Genomic DNA, 25874 nt, shown 5'->3' on the forward strand with positions numbered 1-25874 from the left:
TTGATGAGTCTTGCTAACGGTTTGTAAATTTTATTTACCTTTACAAAAAAAGCCAGCTTCCACTTTGTTGATTTTTGCTATGGTCTCTTTTATTACTTTTGCATTTATTTCTGCCCTGATTTTTAAGATTTCTTTCCTTCTACTAACCCTGTGGTTCTTCATTTCTTCCTTCTCTAATTGCTTTAGGTGTAGAGTTAGGTTATTTACTTGACTTTTATCTTGTTTCTTGAGGTAAGCCTGTATTGCTATGAATCTTCCCCTTAGCACTGCTTTTACAGTACCCCATATGTTTTGGGTTGTTTTGTTTTCATTTTCATTCGTTTCTATGCCTATTTTGATTTCTTTTTTTATTTCTTCTATGATTTGTTGGTTATTCATGAGCATGTTATGTTGGAATGTTTAACAGTTCTTTTTTCCTGTAATTGAGATATTATATTACTGCCTTGTGGTCAGAAAAGATGACTGGAATTGTTTCAATTTTTTTTTTGAAATACATTTATGGCCCAGGATGTGATCTATCCTGGAGAAGGTTCTGTGTGCACTTGAGAAAAAGGTGAAATTGACTGTTTTGGGGTGAGATGTCGTATACATATCAATGAGGTCTAGCTGGACCATTGTGTCATTTAAAGTTTGTGTTTCCTTGTTAATTTTCTGTTTAGTTGATCAATCCATAGGTGTGAGTGGGGTATTAAAGTCTCCTACTATTACTGTATTATTGTTAATTTCCTCTTTCATTCTTCTTAGCACTTCCCTTACATATTGTGGTGTTCCTATGTTGGATGCATATATATTTATAATTGTTGTATCTTCTTCTAGGATTGATCATTTGATCATTATGTAGTGTCCTTCTTTGTCTCTTTTCACAGCCTTTATTTTAAAGTCTATTTTATCTGATATGAATATTGCAACTCCTGCTTTCTTTTGGTCTCCATTTGCGTGAAATATTTTTTCCACCCCTTCACTTTCAGTATGTATGTGTCCCTTGTTTTGAGGTGGGTCTGTTTCAGACAGCGTATATAGGGGTCTTGCTTTTGGATCCATTAAGCCAGTCTTTGTTTTTTGGTTGGGCATTCAACCCATTTACATTTAAGGTAATTATTAATAAGAATGGTCCTGTTGCCATTTGTTTTGTTGTTTTGGGTTTGTGATCATACAACATTTTTGTGTTTCCTGTCTAGAGAAGATCCTTTAGCATTTGTTGAAGAGCTGGTTTGGTGAGGCTGAATTCTCTCAGCTTTTGCTTGTCTGTAAAGCTTTTGAATTCTCCTTCATATCTGAATGAGATCCTTGCTGGGTACAGTAATTTGGGTTGTAGGTTATTCTCTTTCATTACTTTGAGTATGTCCTGCCATTCCCTTCTGGCCTGAAGAGTTTCTATTGAAAGATTAGCTGTTATCCTTATGGGAATCCCCTTGTGTGTTATTTGTTGTTTCTCCCTTGCTGCTTTTCATATTTGTTCTTTGTGTTTGATCTTTGTTAATTTGACTAACATGTGTCTTGGGGTGTTTCATCTTGGGTTTATCCTGTTTGGGACTCTCTGGGTTTCTTGGACTTGTGTCACTATTTTCTTCCCCATTTTAGGGAAGTTTTCAGCTCTTATCTCCTTGAGTATTTTCGCATGGCCTTTCTTTTTGACTTCTTCTTCTGGGAATCCTATGACTTGAATGTTGGGGCATTTTGCATTGTCCCAGAGGTCCCTGAGGTTGTCCTCATTTCTTTTTTTATTCTTTTTACTTTTTTCCTCTCTGCTTCATTTATTTCCACAATTTTATCTTCCACCACACTTATCTGATCTTCTGCCTCCATTATTCTACTGTTGGTACCTTCCAGAGTTTTTTGGATCTCATTTATTGCATTATTCAGGAGAAGGCAATGGCACCCCACTCCAGTACTCTTGCCTGGAAAATCCCATGGACAGAGGAGCCTGGTAGGGTGAAGTCCATGGAGTTGCTACGAGTAGGACATGACTGAGTGACTTCACTTTCACCTTTCACTTTCACACATTGGAGAAGGAAATGGCAACCCACTCCAGTGTTCTTGCCTTGAGAATCCCAGGAATGGGGAAGCATGGTGGGCTGTCATCTATGGGGTCGCACAGGGTTGGACATGACTGATGTGACATAGGAGCAGCAGCAGCATTGCATTATTCATTTTTAATTGACTCTTTTTTATTTCTTCTAGGTCCTTGTTAAGCATTTCTTGCGTCTTTTCAATCCTTGTCTCCAGGCTATTTATCTGTAACTTTATTTTGTTTTCAAGATTTTGGATCATTTTTATTACCATTATTCTAAATTCTTTTTCAGGTAGATTCCCTATCTCCTCCTCTTTTGTTTGGCTTGGTGGACATTTTTCATGTTCCGTTACCTGCTGGATATTTCTCTGCCTTTTCATCTTATTTAGATTGCTGTGTTTGGGCTGGCCTTTCTGAATTTTGGTAGTCTGTAATTCCTTTTTATTGTGGAGGTTTCTCCCAGTGGATGTGCCTGGACGTTTGGCTTGTCGATGTTTGCCGATTAGGAAGCTTGCACTGGTGTTCTGGTGGGTGGACGTGGATTTCTTCTCTCTGGAGTGCAATGGAGTGTCCAGTAGAGTTTTGAGATGGGTCTATGGGTTTGGTGTGACTTTGGGCAGCCTGTATATTGAGGTTCAGGGCTATGTTCCTGCATTGCTGGAGAATTTGCATGGTATGTCTTTCTCTGGATCTTATTGGCTCTTGGGTAGTGGTGGGTTTCAGTGTAGGCATGGAGACTTTTGGATGATCTCTTATTAATTAATGTTCCCTGTATTCTTGTGTTCTAGGTTTTGGGCTTAAACTCTTGCCTCTGGATTTCAGTCTTATTTTTCCAGTAGCCTCAAGACTTCTCCATCCATACGGCACTGATAATAAACCTTCTAGGTTAATGGTGAAAGGGTTCTCCACAGTGAGGGACACCCATAGACATTCACAGAGTTACATAACGAAGAGTAGAGGGAGGAAGGAGATAGAGGTGAGCAGGATGAGAAAAGGGGATTCAAGAGAAGAGAGACAGATCTAGGCAGAACTCTGTTCCCTAAGTGTTCTCCACAGTCCAGAACCCCCACAGAGATTCACAGAATTGGATTGAGAAGAGAATGGGGAGGGAGGAAATAGAGGTGATCTGGGGGAGAAAAGGGAGAGTTAAAAGGGGGAGAGAGTGATCAAACCAGTAACCACACTCCTCAGTAAAAATGGATATTGAAGGTTGGCTTCATAAATGTCCAAAATTGATTTCGAATACTGAAAAACAAAGATTAAAAATCTAGAGTAGAGGTTAGACTCTTCAAAATGCGATATTAGAAAAACCAAAAGACTATGTATATATATATATATATTCGAAGTTTGCTTTAAAAATAGGGTCCTTTTTTTTTGGCAAGGTTATAGTGGGTTATAAAAATGAAAATTAAGGAGTAGTAGAGGAGTAATAGATGACTTAAAAAAAGAAATAAAAAAAATTTAATTAAAAAATAATAATAGTTAAAATATATCTAGGAATTTCTCTGGAGTTGTTGCAGGCAGTGTGGGTTCAGTTCAGTTTCAGATAGTTCCTTGTTCCAGCTTAGACTTCTCAATAACTATAGGCCCCTTTCAGTGTAGTCGGTGTTAACTGCAGGGATTATAATCCATTGCACGTGTCACTTCTGAGGCAGTTCCCTTTGTTTATTTGGCTTCTGTTCTCAGGTCTCTTCAGTGTCTAATCTCTGCCCTGATACAAGTGGGTGGAGGTGGTCTCTTGTTTAGGTTCACTAGTTCAGTCGTGCTGTGGGGAGAGAGGGGCACTGCAGACAAATATCACTGGCGTGTGTGGGAGTACTCTCAGTGTTCTGGCCACACTGGGTTTGCCCCTGCTCACGGCATGTGTGGTTTCACCATCTACACTGCTCAGGCTCCAGTCTGTTCTACAGGGAGCGGGACCTGAGTTGGGTGCACTTGCCAGGCCTAAGCCGCTCACGTTAAGGTTCTCAGGTACTCCACAAAGGCCCAGACTCGCTTGGGCCTGCGTTTTGTGCCTTCCCTGTCAGAGCAGCTCAGACAACCCGGAGCTTGACCAGCACACTCTACCCAGGTTCAATGCACATTATTCCCTCCGCCGGTCCCAGCCTCACTTTCTGGGCACGCTGGTAAAGTGCGCCTTGTGTCTAATCTGGGGAGTTGATTTCTGGCTGTGACCCTCCCGGTGGATGTCAACCATCCAGAATCTCAGGAAGTCTTTGGTTAGAGACTGGAAGCCTGTTTGCAGTTTTGTAGCGGATGCTGTCTCTGGGGCTGAGTTTGCCCCTTTCGCCTCCCTCCTGATTCCTGCTTCTGGAGGGGGATGGGCTGGTCTGCAGCCAGCTAGCTGTTCTCTGGTATTCACTCAGTCCTTTTTTCTGGGCATGGGTGGGTAGTGCCTAAGTTTAGGGTTTTTCCCAGGTTAATTCTCTCTCTCTTGCTATCCCACAGTTTGAGTTGCTATCTCTCATTAGCTCCCTCAGATTGCCCTCAGGGCTTTCAGGCCCTGTCCTTACCCTAAGCAATGACGCTGCCCACTCCTCTCCGTTCACCCCCATTTGCTTGTGGCAGATGTGATCATCTAAGGTACTTTTCTGCTGGGAGTTGTTTTTAGGCATGTAATCTGTGGGTTTTATTTATTTTTCCTCCCAGTTAGGTTGCCCTCCAAGATTCAAAAGGTTCCCCCAGACCCGCCAGTGAGAGGGTTTCCTGTTGTTTGGAAACTTCCTCTATTAAGACTCCCTTCGGGGTCAGATCTCCATTCCATACTCTATTGTCTCTCTTTTTATCTTTTATATTTTGTTCTACATCCTTTCAAAGACAATGGGCTGCTTTTCTGGATGTCTGATGTCCTCTTCTATAAATCAGAAGTTGTTTTATGGAGTTAGCTCAGCATTCAAATGAACTTTTGATAAATTTGAGGGGGAGAAAGTGCTCTCCCCATCCTATTCCTGTGCCATCTTAGCCCCTCCCCCTGGAGAAGACTCATGAGAGTCCCTTGGACTGCAAGGAGATCAAGCCAGTCCATCCTAAAGGAAATCAGTCCAGAATATTCACTGGGAGGACTGATGCTGAAGTTGAAGTTCCAATTATTTGCCCACCTGTTGGGAAGAACTGATTCATTTGAAAAGACCCTGATGTAAGGAAAGATTGAAGACAGGAGGAGAAGGGGACGACAGAGGATGAGATGGTTGGTTGGCATCACCAACTTGATGGACATGAGCTTGAGCATGCTCCAGGAGTTGGTGATGGATAGGGAAGCCTGGCTTATTGCAGTTCATGATGTTGCAAACAGATGGACACGACTGAAGGACTGAACTGAACTGAACAAATTGAGAACAAAGACTAATAATTCTAATTGCATCAAGTTGGTGACTAGCTGCATATAACAACACATTATTTAAGCGGCTTTAAAATTCAGGCTTATGACTACATTCAGAGTGGAATATCTTCTAAGAAAAAACAAAAATACTGCCCATCTAAAACAAAAGAAAACAAAAAGAAAAAAAAAAGGAAAGAAATTTGAAACTATATTCAACAACTTCAGTTCAGTTCAGTTGCTCAGTCGTGTCCAACTCTTTGTGAGCCCATGAACTGCAGCTCACCAGGACTCTCTGTCCATCACCAACTCGTGGAATCCACACAAACTCATGTACATTGAGTTGGTGATGCCATCCGACCATCTCATCCTCTATCATCCCCTTCTCCTCCTGCCCTGAATCTTTCTCAGCATCATCTTTTCAAATGAGTCAGCTCTTCGCATCAGGTGGCCAAAGTATTGGAGTTTCAGCCTCAGCATCAGTCCTTCCTGTGAACATTCAGGACTGATTTCCTTTATGATGGACTGGTTGGATCTCCTTGCAGTCCAAGGGACGCTCAAGAGTCTTCTCCAACACCATGTTTCAAAACAATCAATTCTTCGGGTCTCAGCTTTCTTTATAGTCCAACTCTCACATCCATACATGACCACTGAAAAAACCATAGCCTTGACTAGACGGACCTTTGTTGACATAATAGTTTCTCTGCTTTTCAATATGCTGTCTAAGTTGGTCACAACTTTCCTTCCAGGGTGTGAGTGTCTTTTAATTTCATGGCTGTAATCACCATCTGCAGTCATATTGGAGCCCATAAAAATAAAGTCAACCACTGTCTCCACTGTTTCCCCGTCTATTTGACATGAAGTGATGGGACCAGAGGCCATGATCTTAGTTTTGTAAACATTGAGCTTTAAGCCAACGTTTTCACTCTCCTCTTTCACTTTCAAGAGGTTCTTTAGTCCTTCCTCACTTTCAGTCATAAGGGTTGTGTCATCTGCATATCTGAGGTTATTGATACTTCTGTTGTAAATCTTGATCCAGCCTGTGCTTGCTCCAGCCCAGCATTTTCATGATGTAGTCTGCATATAAGTTAAATAAGCAGGGTGACAATGTACAGCCTTGACATATTCCCTTCTTCTTTGGAACCAGGCTGTTGTACCATGTCCAGTTCTAACTGTTGCTTCCTGACCTGCATACAGGTTTCTCAAGAGGCAGGTCAGGTGGTCTGGTATTCCCATATCTTGGAGAAGTTTCCACAGCTTATTGGGATACACACATTCAAAGGCTTTGGCATAGTCAGTAAAGCAAAAGTATGTGTTTTTCTGGAATTCTGTTGCTTTTTTGATGATCCGTTGGATGTTGGCAATATGAACTCTGGCTCCTCTGCCTTTTCTAAAACCAGCTTGAATATCTGGAAGTTCACAGTTCACGTATTGCTGAAGCCTGGCTTGGAGAATTTTAAGCAATACTTTACTAGTGTGTGAGATGAGTGCAATTGTGGGGTAGTTTGAGCATTCTTTGGGATTGCCTTTCTTTGGAATTGGAATGAAAACGGACGTTTTCCACTCCTGTGGCCACTGCTGTATTTTCTAAATTTGCTGACATATTGAGTGCAGCCCTATAACAGCAACATCTTTCAGGATTTGAAATAGCTCAACTGGAATTCCATCACCTCCATTAGCTTTGTTCATAGTGATGCCTCCTGAGGCCTATTTGTCTTCACATTCCAGGATGCCTGGCTCTAGGTGAGTGATCACACCATCGTGATTACCTAGGTCATGAAGATCTTTTTTGTACAGATCTTCTGTGTATATTTGCCACCTCGCCTTAATATCTTCTATTCTTTTAGGTCCATATCATTTCTGTCCTTTATTGAACTCATCTTTGCATGAAATATTCCCTTGGTATCTCTAATTTTCTTGTAGATATCTCTAGTCTTTCCCATTCTATTGCTTTCCTCTATTTATTTGCACTGATCACTAAGGAAGGCTTTCTTATCTCTCCTTGCTATTCTTTGGAACTCTGCATTCAAATGGGTATATCTTTCCTTTTCTCCTTTGCTTATTGCTTCCCTTCTTTTCACAGCTATCTGAAGGCCTCCTCAGACAGCCATTTTGCTTTTTCATTTCTTTTGTTGGATCTTGATTCCTGTCTCCTGTACAATGCCATGAACCTCTGTCCATAGTTCATCAGGCACTCTGTCTATTAGATCTAGTCCCTTAAATCTATTTCTCACTTCCACTGTATAGTTGTAAGGGATTTGATTTAGGTCATACCTGAATGGTCTAGTGGTTTTTTCCACTTTCTTCAATTTCAGTCTGAATTTGGCAATAACGAGTTCATGATCTGAGCCACAGTCAGCTCCCAGTCTTATTTTTGCGGACTGTATAGAGCTTCTCCATCTTTGGCTGCAAAGGATGTAATCAATCTGATTTCGGTGTCGACCACTTGGTGATGTCCATGTGTAGCGACTTCTCTTGTGTTGCTGGAAGAGGGTGTTTGCTATGACCAGTGTGTTCTCTTGGCAAAATTCTATTAGTCTTTGCCCTGCTTCATTCTGTACTCCAAAGCCAATTTGTGTGTTATTCCAGGTGTTTCTTGATGTCCTACTTTTGCATTCCAGCCCCTACAATGAAAAGGAATTCTTCCTTGGGTGTTAGTAATATAATGTCTTGTAGGTCTTCATAGAACTATTCAACTTCAGCTTCTTCAGCGTTACTGGTCGGAGCATAGACCTGGATTTCTGTAATATTGAACGGTTTGCCTTGTAAACAAACTGAGATCATTTTGTCATTGCTGATATTGCATCCAAGTACTTCATTTCGGACTCTTTTGTTGACTATGATGGCTACTCCATTTCTTCTAGGGATTCCTGCCTGCAGTAACAGATATAGTGGTCATCTAGGTTAAATTCACTCATTCCAGTCCATCTTAGTTCGCTGATTCCTAGAATGTCGATGTTCACTCTTGTCATCTCCTGTTTGACCACTTCCAATTTGCCTTTATTCATAGACCTAACAATCCAGGTTCCTATGCAATATTGCTCTCTACAGGATTGAATCTTCCTTCTATCACCAGTCCCATCCACAACTGTGTGTTGTCTTTGCTTTGGCTCCATCCCTTCATTCTTTCTGGAGTTATGTCTCCACTGATCTCCAGTAGCATTTTGGGCACCTACCAACCTGGGGAGTTCATCTTTCACTGTCCTTTCTTTTTCTCTTATCATACTCTTCATGGGGTTCTCAAGGCCAGAATACTGAAGTGGTTTGCCATTCCCTTCTCCAGTGGATCACAATCTATCAGACCTCTCCACCATGACCCGTCTATCTTGGGTGGCTCCAAATGGCATGGCATAGTTTCATTGAATTAGACAAGGCTGTGGTCCGTGTGACAGATTTGCTAGTTGTCTGTGATTGTGGTTTCAGTCTGTCTGCCCCCTGATGCCCTCTCTCGGTGCCTACCATCTTACTTGGGTTTGTCTTACTTTGGAGGTGGGGTCACTCTACATGGCTGCTCCAGCAAAGCGCAGCTGCTGCTTCTTACATTGGAAGCAGGGGAGCTCCTCTCGGCTGCCACCCCTGAACTTGGATGTGGGGAAGTTCCTCTCCAACGTGCTTCTGCGCTGCCTTTGCAGTCGCCACACTTCTGCACCGCCATCGCAGCTGTAGCTAGCAATAATTCAACAACTCATTCTTCCTGATATTGTTTCTGTTATTGTGACAGAATCATATGCATATTAATAGCTAAAAGCAAGACAATAATTGAAACAAATGTTGTGATGTAAGCATTTCCGTGTCTATAACAAGCGGTTCACACATAACATAAAGAAGTTTAATTAAAACCCTGCTGTCTTAAACCTTGAACTGAAAGCATAATTATGTACCAACTAATTATATCCCGTTTTATTTTATTTTGTAAGGAAAATGTATACTTCCTTCTGTGACTACAGTAAAGCCTAGAAGCAAGACAACTTGATAACAGTGACTGTTCTGAGATCTAACATGTAGCTTCTAAAGACATTTCCTATCAGATGATCTTCAAGAGATGGCTGATTTCAGGACTGGGTCAAGAAATGCACAAAATAATCTTGGGAAGCTTGTATGACAGGAAGCTGAGGGACTTCAAAGGCCAGTGGGAACTGGACAGAAAATTTAGGAATCCAAATGAAAAGGCCAAACATCTACCAGTTTGTTGGGCAGAATGATGTTTCTGCTTCTCAACCAACTATTTATGTTTGTCATAGCTTTCTTGCCAGAAGCAAACTTCTGATTTCATGGCTGCAGTCACCATCCACAGTGGTTTTAGAGGATAAGATGAAGAAATTTGCCATTGCTTCCAACTGTTTTCCTTCTATTTGCCTTGAAGAATGTGGCTGGATCCCAAGATCAGAGTGTTTGGCTATTTAATTTTAAGCTGGTCGAATGTGTCCGAATGTTAATAGGCAACATCTAATTTGTCACTGTGATAGACTGCTAGGGCACCAACTCACCATTCTGAGCACTGAGAAAGGAAATAATCATCAATATGTATGCTATTTTTTGTTTCTGTTAAGCATATGCTATGTAGCTACAAAGAGTTCCAGGAAAACAAGCTAGACTGTCCCTTCTGGGGGTGATGAGAGAGTGATGGGGATCAGCTACAATACAGATGAAGCCTCACTCACTGGCCTGCAGCTCTCCTCCAGCTGTGGAGGTCTGGTTTCTAATAGACCAAGGACTGGTACTGGACCTGGCCCACTGTGCTGGTATTGTGGACTCCTACTCTAAACCCAGTAGTGGGACATTCTGTAAGACAAAACACCCTGCTTCCTCCCACTTTCTGAACAAGTAAATTGCATTAAAATTGGGAGAGGAGCAGTTATTTTGTCTTAAAAGAGAACAACCAAGTGCAACGAATGAGTGCATTCTTTCAATAAACTTTGAAAAGACAATTTCTTTTTAAGAATCAGGGAAATTTGCAAATGGACTGGATATAAGATGTTCATTTTATTGGGAACAAAAGAGCAATTTTTCACATCCTATGATTTTACCCCAAATAGTCATTATGTACATTTTGTGAAATGTTCATCTCGTCCCTAAAATACTTCAGAAAAAAATGAATATGGAATAAAAGAGAGAATCAAATGAGGGTCTGTCTTTATTTAAAAACAGATCTGCATAGCTTCTATGGATTGAACTGTATCCACCCTTGACTCCCAATGTGATGGAATTAGGAAGTAAGGTCTTTGGGATGTACCCAGGTTGACATGGGGTTTTGATAGTGGTCCCTCATGATGGGATTAGCCTCTCCCTCTTTTTTTCTAATTCTTCCTCTTCCTCCCTCCCTTCCACCACCACATGTGTGAAATAGCAAGAAGAGAAAGACCTGATGCATGTCAAGAATGTCTTTACTGGGAACGCAACTGTCCACCACCTTGATGTTGCATAGTCTCCAGTCTATGACAACCTGTGGGACTAAGAGGTTAGTTTTGTAGTTATAGATGTCAAATAATGAAATATAGGGTTCATGACATTCTTCCTTCTTATATGTGTTATGTGTGAAATCGTTTAGGAGTAAGAAGTTTATAGAAGGTCCATGTTGAAGTTTCTGTCTTAGTGATACACTGAGGAACCCAAGATAGCAGATTCAGGTAGGTTCCCAATGAATGAGTGATTGGAGGACGGCATGCTCCTTACTCCAACTCATCTCTTGTCATCTGAAAACTGTCTTCCACACCTGACAAACTTCCCGCCCTCCTTCCCGCCCCTCCCCACCATCTGAATCTCCATTTCCCTGGTAAGCTGAGTGATCTATCTGGAGATGTTGATTCAGGACAGGGTCTGGAAGCAGAAGTAATGCAGACATTTTTAGAAACCGTGGACTGGTCAGACCCCTCCTTGGTTTTCCCTTCTTTAGTGCCATCTTCAGGTGAGGGATTGGGCTGGGTAGGGAGTGAGCCACAAGTGGGACTGTGTAGATATCTGCAAGTGAAGGGAGGAGGAATTCAGAGCCCAGTCACCAGGAGGTGGGCAGCTTGCACAGGACCCAGGAGGGAAGCAAGAAGCACTAGGAAAAGAATAGTGCCTACCAGAGGGCCAGACCTACCTGAGTCTTCTGGTTAATCTTGGAGGTCATGTCCTTCCTGCTGGAATTCTTACTCCAGATGAGGAGGGATAGAGCTGTACTCACTGCCAATGAGTTATGGGGTGATGGACAGCCTCCCCCAGGGCCCTTTGATTCCACTCTAAATGTGGGTATCCTCCCAAGACAGAAAGCAAATGGCAGGTCATCCAAAAGATGACCTACTTGAAATAGTATTTAGTTTTTTTTAGGAGAGAGGATTCATCAGCTTAATTTGGGTTTCCACTGAAGAATCTACAAGCTTCCCCATTGGTAATTTCTGACTTATAACGACCTGATCTCATCCCACAGAACCCAAATGAAGGTAAGTTTCAGTTGGCAAGGCCTCTAAGGTCATCAGTGTCACATCAACTGTGTGCCAAATGGTCCATCACCCCCATTGCTGAGCCCAGGACCCAGGAACATCACCAGACAGTTGCAGCCCCGGGCCCACCAGAGGCAGCCTCAGCATCCTCAGCAACATGCACCTCTGAGCCACTTGTCTGCTGATTGGCACTGAGCTTCAGTCTGGAACAAGTGTTCTGGAGGAAGTCCAGTCTGCCTCATCCAAGAGATGGGAAACTGAACCCAGAGGTGTATGACTCAGCTTAAGGCTGCAGGCAAGTTAGTGAAGACTTGGGATGCAGGAACTCTGGTTCCCAGGCTAGGAGACTTCCAGGAAAGGCAAGATGAGTGAAAGCTCAATTTCATCCACTGCTGGGGAGCTCTCAGATGTCTGCAAACACCAGAGTGGAAGTTTCTTCCCTGTTGCCCCTCAAGTCTGTCTCTGATTTTATCAGCATACCAGCCTCCATGTAGCAGCAGGAAAGCAATATTCAAGGCTGTTTCTTCTGTGTTAAAGGCACAGTGGGGAAACCTCAGCTGTTTTGACCCCAGGAGGCAGTCATGCAGGTGGTGACTGACTCACTCCCAACTTAGAATCCAAAGAGCACCTTCTCCTTATTCACACAACACAGACCCTTGGCAGCCTGGGTACATGAATCTGCATTCACAGTGAGAAGCATTCCCTTGTCAGCCTTCTGGCAACTTAAATAAGTGTCCAATCTTTCCTCAGGGAACTCCTGGCTGAGCGAAGTTGGGGTTTGAGATTAGTCTGGATGAAGGGGATGTGTTCCCTCTTTGATGCTCCAAGAGACCTTGGACCTTCAAAGGCCTTGAGTAGGTTACAGTCACATTGTTGTTTTTCTGGGATTTTGCTTTATGAATCTGGTTGGAGAAAAAGGACAGAAACACAGGACAAGGCTGGACATCCCTGGGGCCCAGCTGATTGTGAGTTGAGTTTCAGCCGCCAGACTTCAGAGTCAGGGGCTGATGTTATTCACAAGCCACCTTTGAATAAGGAATAGAGGAAAGAGATTTTGAGCAGAGAGCAGTGTGGTCAAAGGACCATGGGAATCACACAGGGCAAGATGAAACAAGATTGATTACTTGTTTATTTGCTCTATCAGTTCCTTGGAGTTTCTAGTCTTGAGAACAACTACATGGAGATAGTCAAGGCATTGGTGGTGCCCCTGGCACCTGATGCTCCTGGTGATGACCAGTTTGTGTTCACGTCCCTGAGTCCAGAGCCGATTCAGCTATGTGATAGCCCCAGGTTCTTCCTTCTTGGGAAGGTTGATATGGCTCCTTCCTGCTAACTCACAACTGATGTAGGGGATGAGGCCATGGTGGTTGACTTGTAGGCCACATTCCAAGCATGAAAGGATGATTGGCAGTGGAAAGATAGCTATTTATTAAACTTAGTTACCTTGGTTCTTAGCAGTGGCTACTTCCCACATCTAGAATGCTTTTTTGCATGGCTTTTTGCATGGCCGGGTCCTTCTCAACATTTAGCATCATCTCAAATGAGTGTTTCTCAGGTTTGCTTTCCCTGACCACTGCACTCTCACAAGCACAGACTCTGATCCAAAAGGTGCCTAGACATTTCCCTCGGTCAAAACAATAATTATAGTTACCACAGTGGCAAGGTGAGAGAGGGACAAATTGAGAGTTTGAGATTAATATATGTATACTACTCTATTTAATAGATAATCAACAAAGACCTACTGTACAGCACAGGAATTCTGCTCAGTAGTCTGTATTATCCTCCATGGAAAACGAATCTAAGAAAGAATGGATACATGTGTATGTATAAGGGAATTAATTTCCCATACAACTAATATTAATACAATACTGCAAATACACTATACTCCTATATAAAATAAAAGCTCAATTTAGGGGAAAAAAAAATGTTACCTGTAGAGAACCATGGGGTTCTGTTTTTCTTTTTCTTTTTTTTTTTTCCATTTCTTTTTATTAGTTGGAGGCTAATTACTTTACAATATTGTAGTGGTACACTCCCATATAAATTAAAAGCTCAATTTAGAAAAAAAAAAAAAAAAGGTTATCTGTAGAGACCCATGGGGTTCTTTAGACACGCAGAATTCCAGATGTGATGCTGGAGATGGCAGAGTGGGTGCAAAAATCTAGACATCATCTGAGGTTGCATTTTCCTGAGCTTTCATGTATTTTGCTTCTGGTGTCACCTTTTATTTGTCTTTGGAAGATCTGATACAAGGACTTGGAGACACCAGCTGGGTGTAGTTGCAGGATGAGAGAGAGGTGCTAGTTGGAGAGTGAAATCCCAGCTCCCTAGCCTTGGGTTGGGGCACGTTTGAGGCACAACTTATGTCCCAAGTGTCATGTGAAAATAGACTGTAACTTCCCTTTACATGAATTGCGTGGATACAGACCCAGGCTGCTTTTATCCTTTGTCATGTCCTGCCTCCCCTGAGACACTGAGACTCCCCTGAGACCACACTGGTTTTTCTGGGAGAATATTTTTTTTTTTTAATTTTCAATGCCCTAGGTGTTCATTTCTGCTCCAGACTTCTCTATTTGCATCAAGCAATAGTTACTCTTTAATTGCAGGACACTGGTTTTCAATCCTGTCCTTCTCTTGAGCAGATCACAGGCTCTAGGGCACTCAGGCTCAGTAGTTTTGCCCACCAGCTTAGTTGCCCTGGGGCATTTGCAAATTTCCCCAACCAGGTATCAAATGCATATCTTAAGCACTGGATCAAAAGGGAAAGCACTCTTGAAAGAATATGAAATGCATCACTTTTACATTAATCTTGGCACCATGGCTTATTGATGAGGAGACTGATAGAGGATTGTCCCCTGCTTCAAGCAACCTCCTGAGACCAGGACTGATTTAGGTTCCCCTCCCAAGTGTTCCTACAGCATCTTGACTGTCCTGCCATGTGGCTTTGTTCTTGCTTGACTTTTTGAAGCCCACACTAGATTAGAGCTTCCAGAGGGCAGGACTGTCACTTGACTCACTTGTAAGTATATGTGAGTAGATCTTGTCTCATTCAGACTCTAATATCAAGACAAGGCTAAAACAAAGATCAGTTATTCTATTATGAGTGTCATGTTACAGGTTCAACTACTGTAATCAAACCCTAAATAACATTGTCTTAAATACAATGCAATTTCAATTCTCTTTCATATAATGTTCGTGCAGGTCTCTCCACAGAGATAGAGACCACCTCTTTCTTGTCAAATCCTCCACCCGGGTCCTTACCTCTGGTCTAAATTGGCTACTCCAATTCCTGTCATTACATCTGCATCCCAGCTCGTGGGACAGAAAATAATACTTCCATTTGGAAGTGACTTATCAACTCTACTCAAATTCGACTGGCCAAAGTGTCTTCCATGGTCACAGCAAACCTCGGGGTGGTGGGTCCACAAAGGGCAGGGAAATGTGATCCTACTACAGAACATTCATGTTGAGTTACAAGGGCCACCATGCTTCACTCATGTCCCTGTAATTCATTCTTCTCTGGTTCTCACCACACAGCTCTCAGTCTGTCTTGGCTTGCAGATATGGATATGGATGTGGCTATAAGAGAGGGAATGGCCCAAGCTGTAAAAATATGGAGAAAACAAGAGAGGAAAGAAGATAAGAAAGTATAAAATTTCAAAATCTTTAGGAAAGCATGCTTGTAATCATAATTTTGTATTTATGCAATTTAGGTATACCTGGGGTTTAAATCAATATATAAAATAGAAAATAAGAAAACTGTAAAATATAAATATATTCACTTAACACAACAAAATAATAGGTCTATATCATATTAAACACATAACAGTATCAAAATTAAGTTCAGGTGCACATTGCAAAAATCTAAAACAACCATACCTTTAGCAAGATAAACTTGATTTTTCTCTCCCACTGAAACAAAGATGGAGGTGGGCCAGACAGAGCTTGGGTGGTATCCATCTCCAAGGTTACATGATTATCCAATACAACTACAGGACTTCTAGCCATCACAACTAAAGTCCACACAACAGTTAGGAAATAGGTGGGGAAGGGAAGAGACTCATCTCTCATCTAAATCAGCTCCTTGAAAGCAGTCTTCCAAGATATCCCTCTTACAGGTCTGTTTGCATCTCAAAGTCACCAGTCATGACTAAGAGCACGGGTGTGCAGGAAATGCAGTCCTGTCGCTTCTGGGCTCATGACTATGTAGCAAATTATTTTCAGTTTTGAAAGAGAAGCAGAGAATAGATCGTTTTATAGGTAGCCACAAGTGCCTGCCTTGAAGAACAAACCTTTTCTGAATGGATGAGGCTGAACTGCTGGGCACAGTGTGGAAGCCAGGAGGAAGGAGCAGCAATGAGAAACATCTAGATGGATCTGAGCTGTGCTCCAGAAAAAAGAGACAGATTTGTCATTAGAGATCTTCTAAGGACTGAAGTGAGGATTATACATGTCACGTGACACAATTAGTTTTGAAAACTGCTTTTCCAAATCAGGACCCAAATCTCTCTCAATTCTTCAGCTTCTAAATACCTTGTCTTTGTTACCTCACATTCTGACCTACCTGTCTCACCTCCCTTAGTTCTGTACACACCACTTCTCCATCTTGTCCACGAGCACTGCAAGATCCAGTACTGAGGAGTTAGCAACACTTTCTAGAAGTGGGTAGAAACACAGTGACTATTTCCCCTTTGATATTTGTTTGTCCTGATCAAGGACTTTTGAAGGACTGAGACGGCTAGAAGTATGGAGATCTCATGTTTCCTCTAAAATCCCAACCAAGAATGTGACTTCCTTGGACCTGGAGGGGATGTGTTCACTTTTGCATCCACAGGTCTTAGCAGAACAGTAAGTCCCCTGTATATGAACAAGTTACATTTCAAAAGGGTGTTCAAAAATCCCAATTTCTTCATAAGTCCAGCAAAGTTACTTAGGTAGCCAACTAAAACAATTGCCTATATATCACTGCAGTTTAATAGCTTTATGACACTTTTCATAGAAATAATACATAAAAAACAAACACAAACAATAAAAGAAAGAGTACCTGGATAGAGCATGGAAACCCACTTCAGTATTCTTGTCTGGAGAATCCCCATGGCAAAAGGAGCCTGGCAGACTACAGTCCATAGGTTGTACAAGTCAGACACAGCTGAACAACTAGCACACCTTTAAATGTAGAGTAGTAGTACCATCTACATCACTACCACATTTATGCTTCATTTCAGACACTGTAGGCTTGAAATAAAAATACTGCACTATTGTCCTCCATACACTTCTGTACAATTAAGTACACAAAGCACACGTGCTTGTCTGGGATGTGCCCACAGCAATGTGTGTCAGATCTGTGAACTAACTGATGGGATTGCACATGCAAATGCACTTTTACATGTTTGAAAGTTTTCAACTTGAAGGTCTGTATGTAACATACTTACTACACAGGTTTTCAGTGAATGTATGTAGTGAAGGAACAAGAGAGGAGAGTAAGCAGCTGCCTTTTCTTTCCCTTTCTCCATGTATTATGGTCACTCTGAGCAGGAATTCCATTGGGTATAATTGAGGTCCTGTGTATGGGAACATCACTGCAAGTGAGAGAGGACATGGATATCAGGAGGTGGGACAAGAGACATGGTTGGTTGAAAAGATCCAGAGGTGCAAAATAGGAGGAAACATGTTTTCACTAGTGTATGTGAAAGACTTGGCAAATATCATCCGGATTTGTTTGTCATGATTCAGCTGTGGTTTAGGGTAGCAGTCCCTGTTGCCCAGGATGAGCAAGAGAGGAGAAGAGAGAGGAGACTGAACTGTGAAAATCCAACCTGTATTGCATGTCAAGCATGTCTAGTATTGAAGAGACATAAGTTCTGTCAATTTATCTGATCCATCCTGAGAAGAATTGGAGTAACAAAAGAGGGAAGGTCCACAGTATGCTATCACCTAATTCTTCTGTCCAGTGAACTTTGATTTCTAATGCAATTTCTTTATAAACAGAGCATATACTTTGTATGATGGAAGACTTCTAATTTACTGTCCCATATAAACCTTTGGGGTTGTTCTGTGCCCAGGCACATGGGGTCCTGGAGACTGGCAGGCTCTATTTCGGTTGCAGAGTGCAGTGTCTGTGGATCTGCTGCCATCTGGGCCCTGGGTTGTATCTTCAGTCTGGGTTCACATCTGAGGGGTTAACTCTAGTTGGGTTTAATTCTATCTTCTTGCTCTTTATCTTCAATTTGTCCCATGTTCTTTCTTTCCATTTCTCCTTTTACTTCTTTGTGACTGAGTAGTTTTTATGATTCCCTTTTATATCCTTTGTCACTTATTAACAACAACTTTTTAAATTAGTTTTAAGATCCATGGTATGCATCTTTAACTTGCCCATCTATCATTATTAATTATTATATTTATCAATCATTATTAAATTATATATTTATTTGTTATTTATTTGGGTGTGTTTGGTCTTAGTATGGCATGCAGGTCTTCCTTGTGGTAGGGACTCTCTATTTGAGGAGGGCAAGCTCAGTACTTGCAGCATGTAAACTCTATTTGAGACATGCAGGCTTAGTTACTCCATGGCATGTGGGATCCTAGTTCTCTGGCAAAGGGACAAACCAGCATCCCCTGCATGCAAAGCAGTTCCTTAACCATTGGACCACCAAGAAAGTCCCAATATTTACCTTTTCATATGTATTACATGTTTATGATTTTGGGTACTGTTCATTCCCCTGGAGATCCAGATTTCCACTCCCTTTCAAATTCCTTCTGACTTGAGATCTTTTATAAAACATTTACTAGATTGGTGTGTTGGTGGTGATGCAGTCTTGTAGTCGTTGTATGCCTGAGAACGTATTTTATCTTGTTTTTGATATTTTTTTTCTTGGGTATAGAGTTCTGAGTCAATTATATTTCTCTCAGCACTCTAATATGTGGTGCCAGCATCCTCTGGTTAACATTGCTTCCTATGCCTAATCTGCTGTCATTCCCATTTTTTTGTTCTACTGCGTCTGTTTTTTCTTCTGGTTACATTTCTTTGATTCATTGTTTTAAACAATGAACTATGATGTGTCTTTGAATAGTTGTCATATTTCTTGTCCTTGAATAAATGAGCTTCTGTGTGAATGGGTTTTAAGCTTTCATAATATCTGCAAAATTTTCAGCCAGTAATTATGAAGTTCTTTTCTCTTTTCTCCTTTCACTTCCTATGGGATTCCATTTCCAAATATTTTAGTATTCTTTATATATATTTTACATATATTTTGTTTCAAATCTCTGTGATGGACAATTAATTTTTTCCCAAAGTCTTTCCATTGCTGTTTTCCATGCCTCTATTTAACATACTCTATATTCTTCAGCTTCATGAATAGAAGGATTATTGTTCTAATAAGCATTTTAATGTCCTTCCCTGGTAATTATGTAATGAATATTTTAACTGTGCTTTTACCAATTGATTTTTCCCTCATTATAGATATTTTCTTGCTTCTTTGCAAATCAGAATTTTTTTTCTTTTTAAATATATTTATTTGTCTTAATTAGAGGATAATTACTTTACAATATTGTGACTGACCTAGGACAAATACTTTCACAATTCATATGGAAATTTTAAATTGGATATTGGATATGGTCATTTTGACCCTTTGGATACTGGATATTTTTAAATTTTTATAAATTACTCCTGGCACTCTTTGCAAACACTGCTAATTTCTTGGAAACAATTGTACTTTTTGAAGGCTTACTGTCCAAGTTCTTTAGCTGAGATGAGACAAGCCTTTAGCAGATTTACTATTCCACACTAGCAAGGCAATATTGTCTTCAGGGCCATCCTGGTGTCATAGGAATTATGAGTACTTTGCACGCTGGTGGGTGGGGACACAATTAGACCTGGCTCAATTTGAGACTCAAGGATTGCTCCCTATATTACTGACAAGTACTGTCAACTCTCTGCTGAAGACTGGAGGGGTATCCCCTGCACACTGCCACAGATCTCTGTGTGTAGCTCTCTCCTGTGAACTCTAACTCTCTAGAGCCTCAAATCTCTCTTCTTGGGGAGACCGTTTGTCTCTGCCTATATACCACTTCCAGGGATGTGTTGGAAATTATTTCTAGAGTTGGGGCAATTGTAGAACTCACCTTGCTTTCTCCTCCGATGAGGAATCCATTCTCTGCTGCCTGATGTTTGATGTAAAAGACTGCTCTTTCATTTATCTTGTCTATTTTGGAGTTGTTTGAGACAGGAAGATAAATGTGTCCTTTATTCCTTTATGTCAACTAAAATGGAGGTCCCCCTGCAATCAGAACTCACTGAATGCCTTGTGAATGCTAGGCACTGACTTCTGTCCCTGGGTGCAGACTTGATTGAGGATATGAGTTGTGGCCTTGGGGAGACCCAGTCTTGCTGGAGAAACATGCCAATTACAAATAGCATTTGCTATGGGGTATGTTCAGTTCAGTTCAGTCGCTCAGTCGTGTCTGACTCTTTGCAACCCCATTGACTGCACCACGCCAGGTCTCCCTATCGTTCACCAACTCCTGGAGATTGTTCAAACTCATGTGCATCGAGTCGGTGATGCCATCCATCATCTCAACCTCTGTCGTCCTCGTCTCCCCCTGACTTCAATCTTTCCCAGTAATAGGGTCTTTTCTAATGAGTAAGTTCTTCACATCAGTTGGCCAAAGTGTTGGAGCTTCAACTTCAGCATCTGTCCTTCCAATAAATATTCATGATTGATTTCCTTTAGCGTTGACTGGTGGGATCTCCTTGTAGTCCAATGGACTCTCAAGAGTCTTGTCCAACACCACAGTTCAAAAGCATCAATTCTTCATCGCTCACCATTCTTTATGGTCCAATTGTCATGTCCATACATGACAACTGGAAAAATCATAGCTTTGATTATACTGAACTTTTTCAGCAAAAAAAAATGTCTCTTCTTTTAAAAAAAAAAAATTGTCTAGATTTGTCATAGCTTTCCGTCAAATGAGCAAGCATCTTTTAATTTCATGGCTGCAGTCATCATCTGCAGTGATTTTGGAGCCCCCCAAAATAAAGTCTTTCACTGTTTCCATTGTTTCGCCATTGATTTGCCATGAAGTGATGGGACCAAATGCCATGATCTTCATTTTCTGAATGTGGAGTTTAAGCCTGATGTTTCACTCTCCTCTTTCACTTTCATCAAGTGACTTTTACTTCTTCTTCACTTTCTGCCGTGAGAGTGGTGTCTTCTGCATATCTGAGGTTATTGATATTTCTCCCAACAATCGTGATTTGAGCTTGTGCTTCATCAAGTAGGGACTATCGCATGATGTACTCAGCATATAATTTAAATAAGCAAGGTGAGAATGAAACGTTGCTGCCCAACTACGCAAAGATGCCAGGATACTTGGCCTTTGGAGAAGAATTCAATCCGGGGCCAGAGATGAGGCGTGTTTGCTCAGAGCTTTTGCTTAATAAAGTTTTATTAAAGTATAAAGGAGATGGAGAAAGCTTCTGACGTAGGCATCAGAAGGGGGCAGAAAGAGTACCCCTTGCTAGTGTTAGCCTTGGAGTTATATACTCTCTCATTAGTTATGAAGGTGAATCAAAAGAATGTCTGAAGGTTGTAAAGACCTCACTAAACCTACCCAAATAAATTACAACTTAAGATAACAATATTAGCCAGAAAGTTTTTTTTTTTTTCCCCCAGAGACTGTCCTCAAGCAAGATACATTATTGTTATATAATCCTAAGGAACGTAGAGGGACAAAAAAAAGTTTATCCTTTCTTCCTTCTTGAGAATTCCAGAATGCTCTCTCCTTGGGGACCCCTGGACTTCTTATCAATCTGCCTAGTAATTGACTGGCTCATTCCCCCATTTCTTTTAGGAGAATTAAGTTGCCAAGGGAAAGGGCCTTTGTTTTCATTTCATAACTACTTCCTGTTGTCTAGGGGCACAGTCCCTAAATTGTTAAGGCAACATATTCTCCTAACCCTCACATTGAGGGTCTCTGATTCAGGGACCCCAAGTAATAGTTGGAGGAGGCTGTGGCACTCATAGGAGATCGGACAACCATTTGTAACTTAAAAGCCTTCATTCGACTACAAACAAATCCAATTACGTAGTTACAGATGCAGGGAACAAACAGCAAAAATAGAACAATCAGAATTATTGTCATCAAGATAGTTTTCCACCATGGGGAACTAGTTACCCTCTCTCAAAGTGAGGCAATTGAGGCTTCAGGAGTATCCATAGCCCCAATCATCTTGGTCATGTGTTTAGTAAAATGAATAATATTAGTGCTCATATCAGGTACATAAGTACAGCATTGGGTATGAATAATGGGACAAGTTCCTCCTTGCACAGCTGCAGAATATCTAAAGCTAATCTGTTTTGCAAAACCACCTTTCTAATTTGTGCTTGTTCAGCATTAAGAGCTGAAATAGCTTTTTGAGAATCTTGTAATGCCTATTGAGTAAAATTAGTCAAAGCATTCACTCGTAGCATAACATCTGTAGTTCCCAAAGAGGGAACAAACACTGCAGCCAAATAATCATACCAGTGAAATACAGACCTTTCCCACTGAGTTTTAGCAGACTTTTCTGGAAGCTCTGAAAATATGAAGCTGTGAGTAAAGTCTAGACCTAGGGTGCATCTCCCTATCCAACCAGGGGAAAGCCATGCCCATAGGTAAGAACTTCATATCCAATAAGACCCGATGGGAGCAAGCCAGTTTGACTGAGATATCCAGTCCCAGTTAGTGCCTGGCCAGACAAAGGGAGGACCTGAATTGCAGTTGGAACACACGGGAACGATTATATTGCATATTTCCTGAGGCAAAAATCCCAAGTGTTTCCAGTCACTATAATTAAGTTTCCGACTGACTTCTGGGGATGGCTCTCTTTGTTCCCAGCCAATAGGGGCAGTAGATATTAGACGTCGTTTTTCAGGAGGTAACCATATAACGTCATCCCATATTTGATAAATGTCAGGTTAAAAAAAAAAAATTAGATCTAGACCTATTTGCCTTATATGTAGCAAAATTCTCATTGAACTGAGACAATGTATAATCAACATTAAAAGTCACATTATATCCATAATTAAAGTACAAGGTGTTGCACCAGTCCATTTTAGGGTTGTTATATGTTTCAGATGAAGAAGAGGCATCGCCTATGATTGTTGTCGAAGGTATCTGCAGACTTGGAGAAAGTATTTCCTTGAAGTGGGGATGTCCACCATGGGAAGCCTTCCACTGATGAGGAGGGGAGTGCTCCACAGACCCAGCAGTTAGACTGATTGTAAAATGCTGCATAGGAGTGAGCCCAGGACATGAAGGCATTGTCTTGAGGATGAAACCAAAGACTCGGGATTTTTGGAGTCAGCATAAGTAGGCTCACATAGATTGTCAGGGCCATCTGAAAAGTGCAAAGTCAGAGCATAGAAAGTAAAGACATAAAATGGCGTCACTTAGTTCTGGCAAGGTTGCCACCTCTTAATTCAAGTGTGATGTACCCACGGATCAATTCTTGGCACTTTGACAGCTGTGGGAGAAGAAATAATAACCTGGTAAGGGCCTTCCCAGCGGGGCTCGAGGGATGAGCCCTTAGGCCCCGATGATTTTATGAGGACCTCGGTTCCTGGCTCAAATAGAGGCTTGCTTGACTCAGAGGCTGGGTCAGGAGTTGTCTCTGGGAGTTCTGTTATTGCCTGTTGAAAAACCGAGAGCTCTGTTACATAACTAGTTAATTCCAAGGCTTCAGGGTCTATAGCAATGTCTGTGCGTAAGAAAGACCTTCCATAAACATTCAAAGGGGGACAGTCCCTCTTTTGGGGGGGCAGTTCGAGCCCTCATTAAAGCTATGGGTAGGACTTTAATCCAATTGTCCTGGGTCTCTTGAGTTAAATTGTGCAGATGTCTTTTGATCATGTCATTAGCTTTTTCAACCTTTCCTGAGGATTGGGGTCTCCTGGAACAGTGTAAGTGATATTCTATTCCCAGAGCTTTAGACACCCCTGAGATACAGCAGTTTAAAGGCGGAGGCATTGTCACTCTGAAAGCTCTGTGGTAGTCCAAACATGGGGATATTTTCATGGATTAAAATCTTTATATCCTTCTTAGCTCATTCACTATGACATGCAAAAGCCTCAATACATCCAGTAAAAGTATCCACCCAAACTTGTAAGCAAGAATATCTGTTAGATTTTGGCATATGAGTAAAATCAATTTCCCAGTCTTCTCCAGGATACTTTCCACTTCATTGCAATCCAGATTTTGCTAGCTTTTCAGTCTTTGGGTTATTTTTCTGACATACCTCACACCTTTTGATAATGTTCTTTAAAGTTTTCATTACAATTTTACCTTCAAACTAACGAGAAGCCATCTGGTAAGTACTCTGTGAACCCAAATGAAAACTCTGGTGTAAACCCTTAAGAATTTTCCATTGAGCACTTTCAGGACTTATTGATCGTCTGTCCTCAGACTGTAACCATCCTTTATCAGTACCTTTGCTCCTCTTTTCTCATATCTTTCTAATTCTTCCTCAGTATATTGTGGTTTTTACTGTTCCACAGGACCTGTCCAGATAAAGGTGTCTGTATGGAGGGAGTTTCATAAAGTGTCACTTTTCTGGCTTGACCATCAGTCATCTGATTACCTTCAGCAACTTTACTCCAATCCCTGTTGTGTCTTTTGCAATACATAACAGCTACTTCTTTAGAACAATATATAGCATTTAAAAGTATCTTAATCTCTCTAAAATGTTTAATAAGTTCTGTTGCTGTTTTAAACTGTCTTTCCATATTGCAGCATGAGCATGTAAAGTCAAATAAGCATACTTAAAATCAGAGTAGATATTTACCCGCTGCCCTTTGCTTAACTCTAGAGCTCTGGTCAGAGCCACAAGCCCCACTAACTGAGCACTGGTTCCCTGGGGGAGAGATTTTGCTTCTAAAACCTCTTCAGCAGTCACCATGGCATAACCTGCTTTACACTCTCCATCCTGAACAAGAGAACTGCCATCAGTAAATATTTCCATGTCAGGATTGTCTAATCGGGTATCCATGAGATCCTCCTTAGCTGCATAGTTTAAAGTTAGCAATGGGGAACAATCGTAATCAGGTGTTTCATTTCCCTTCTCAGGAAGGAAAGTGGCAGGATTTAAATTTCCACAAACTTTAAGCTTAGTTATTGGTCCTTCAGACAACAATGACTGATATTTAAGCCTAGTGTCTGTCATTCCAAATATTAACTTTAGAATTTAAGATTCGACTGACATCATGAGAAGTCAATACAGTAAGGTTTCATCCATTAACTATTGTTAAAACTTAAAGTGCTAATAAAGCCACTGTCCCAATTATTCTTAGGCAGTGGGTCCACCCACATGAGGTTATATCTAATTCTCTGCTTAGATAAGCAATAGGTTGATGGTGAGGCCCTCGGGGCTGTGTCAAAACTTGCAAGGCCACACTTTTTCTTTCAATGACAAACAAATTAAATTTGGACATTGTGAACAAACTCAGAATAGGAGCCTGCAGGAGGGCAATCTGAAGACCTTAAAACCTTTTTGAGTATCTGGAGACCAAACCAGTTTGTCATTTTGCGCCTGCTGAATTAGAGCTATAAGGTTATATAAAGGCCGGGCAGGTTTCCCATGAGCCGGAATCCAAATGTGACAGTAGCCAGATGATCCCCCCAAATCCTCTCAACTGTCTTAAAGTCATAGGTAGGGGATGATTTTGTATGGGTTTAATTCTCTCAGGTCCTATGGTTCTAGTCCCTTCTGATATGATTAGCCCCAGATATCTAACAGATTGTTGACAAAGCTGAGCCTTTTGTCTTGATGCCTTGTAACTGGAGCCTGCCAGAAAGTTTAAGAAGTCTTCTGAGGCTCGTGAACAAGCTTTCTCTGTCTCAGCACAGAGCAAAATATCATCTACAGATTGTAACACCACTGCTTTGGAGCTATTAAAGTTTTGTAGATCCCATGAGAAACTTTGTCCAAATAAGTGAGGACTGTCACAAAATCCCTGGGGCAAAACTGTCCAGGTTAACTGAGAAGCTGGCTGTGTAGGGTCCTCAAAGGCAAATAGAAATGGACTTTCCTCTGCCAAAGACGCTGAATAGAAAGCACCTTTCAAATCAATTACTGAGAAATATTTGGCTT

The sequence above is a fragment of the Cervus canadensis genome, chromosome 29 (assembly GCF_019320065.1).
Source record: "Cervus canadensis isolate Bull #8, Minnesota chromosome 29, ASM1932006v1, whole genome shotgun sequence".
In the NCBI taxonomy this organism is placed as follows: Eukaryota; Metazoa; Chordata; class Mammalia; order Artiodactyla; family Cervidae; genus Cervus; species Cervus canadensis.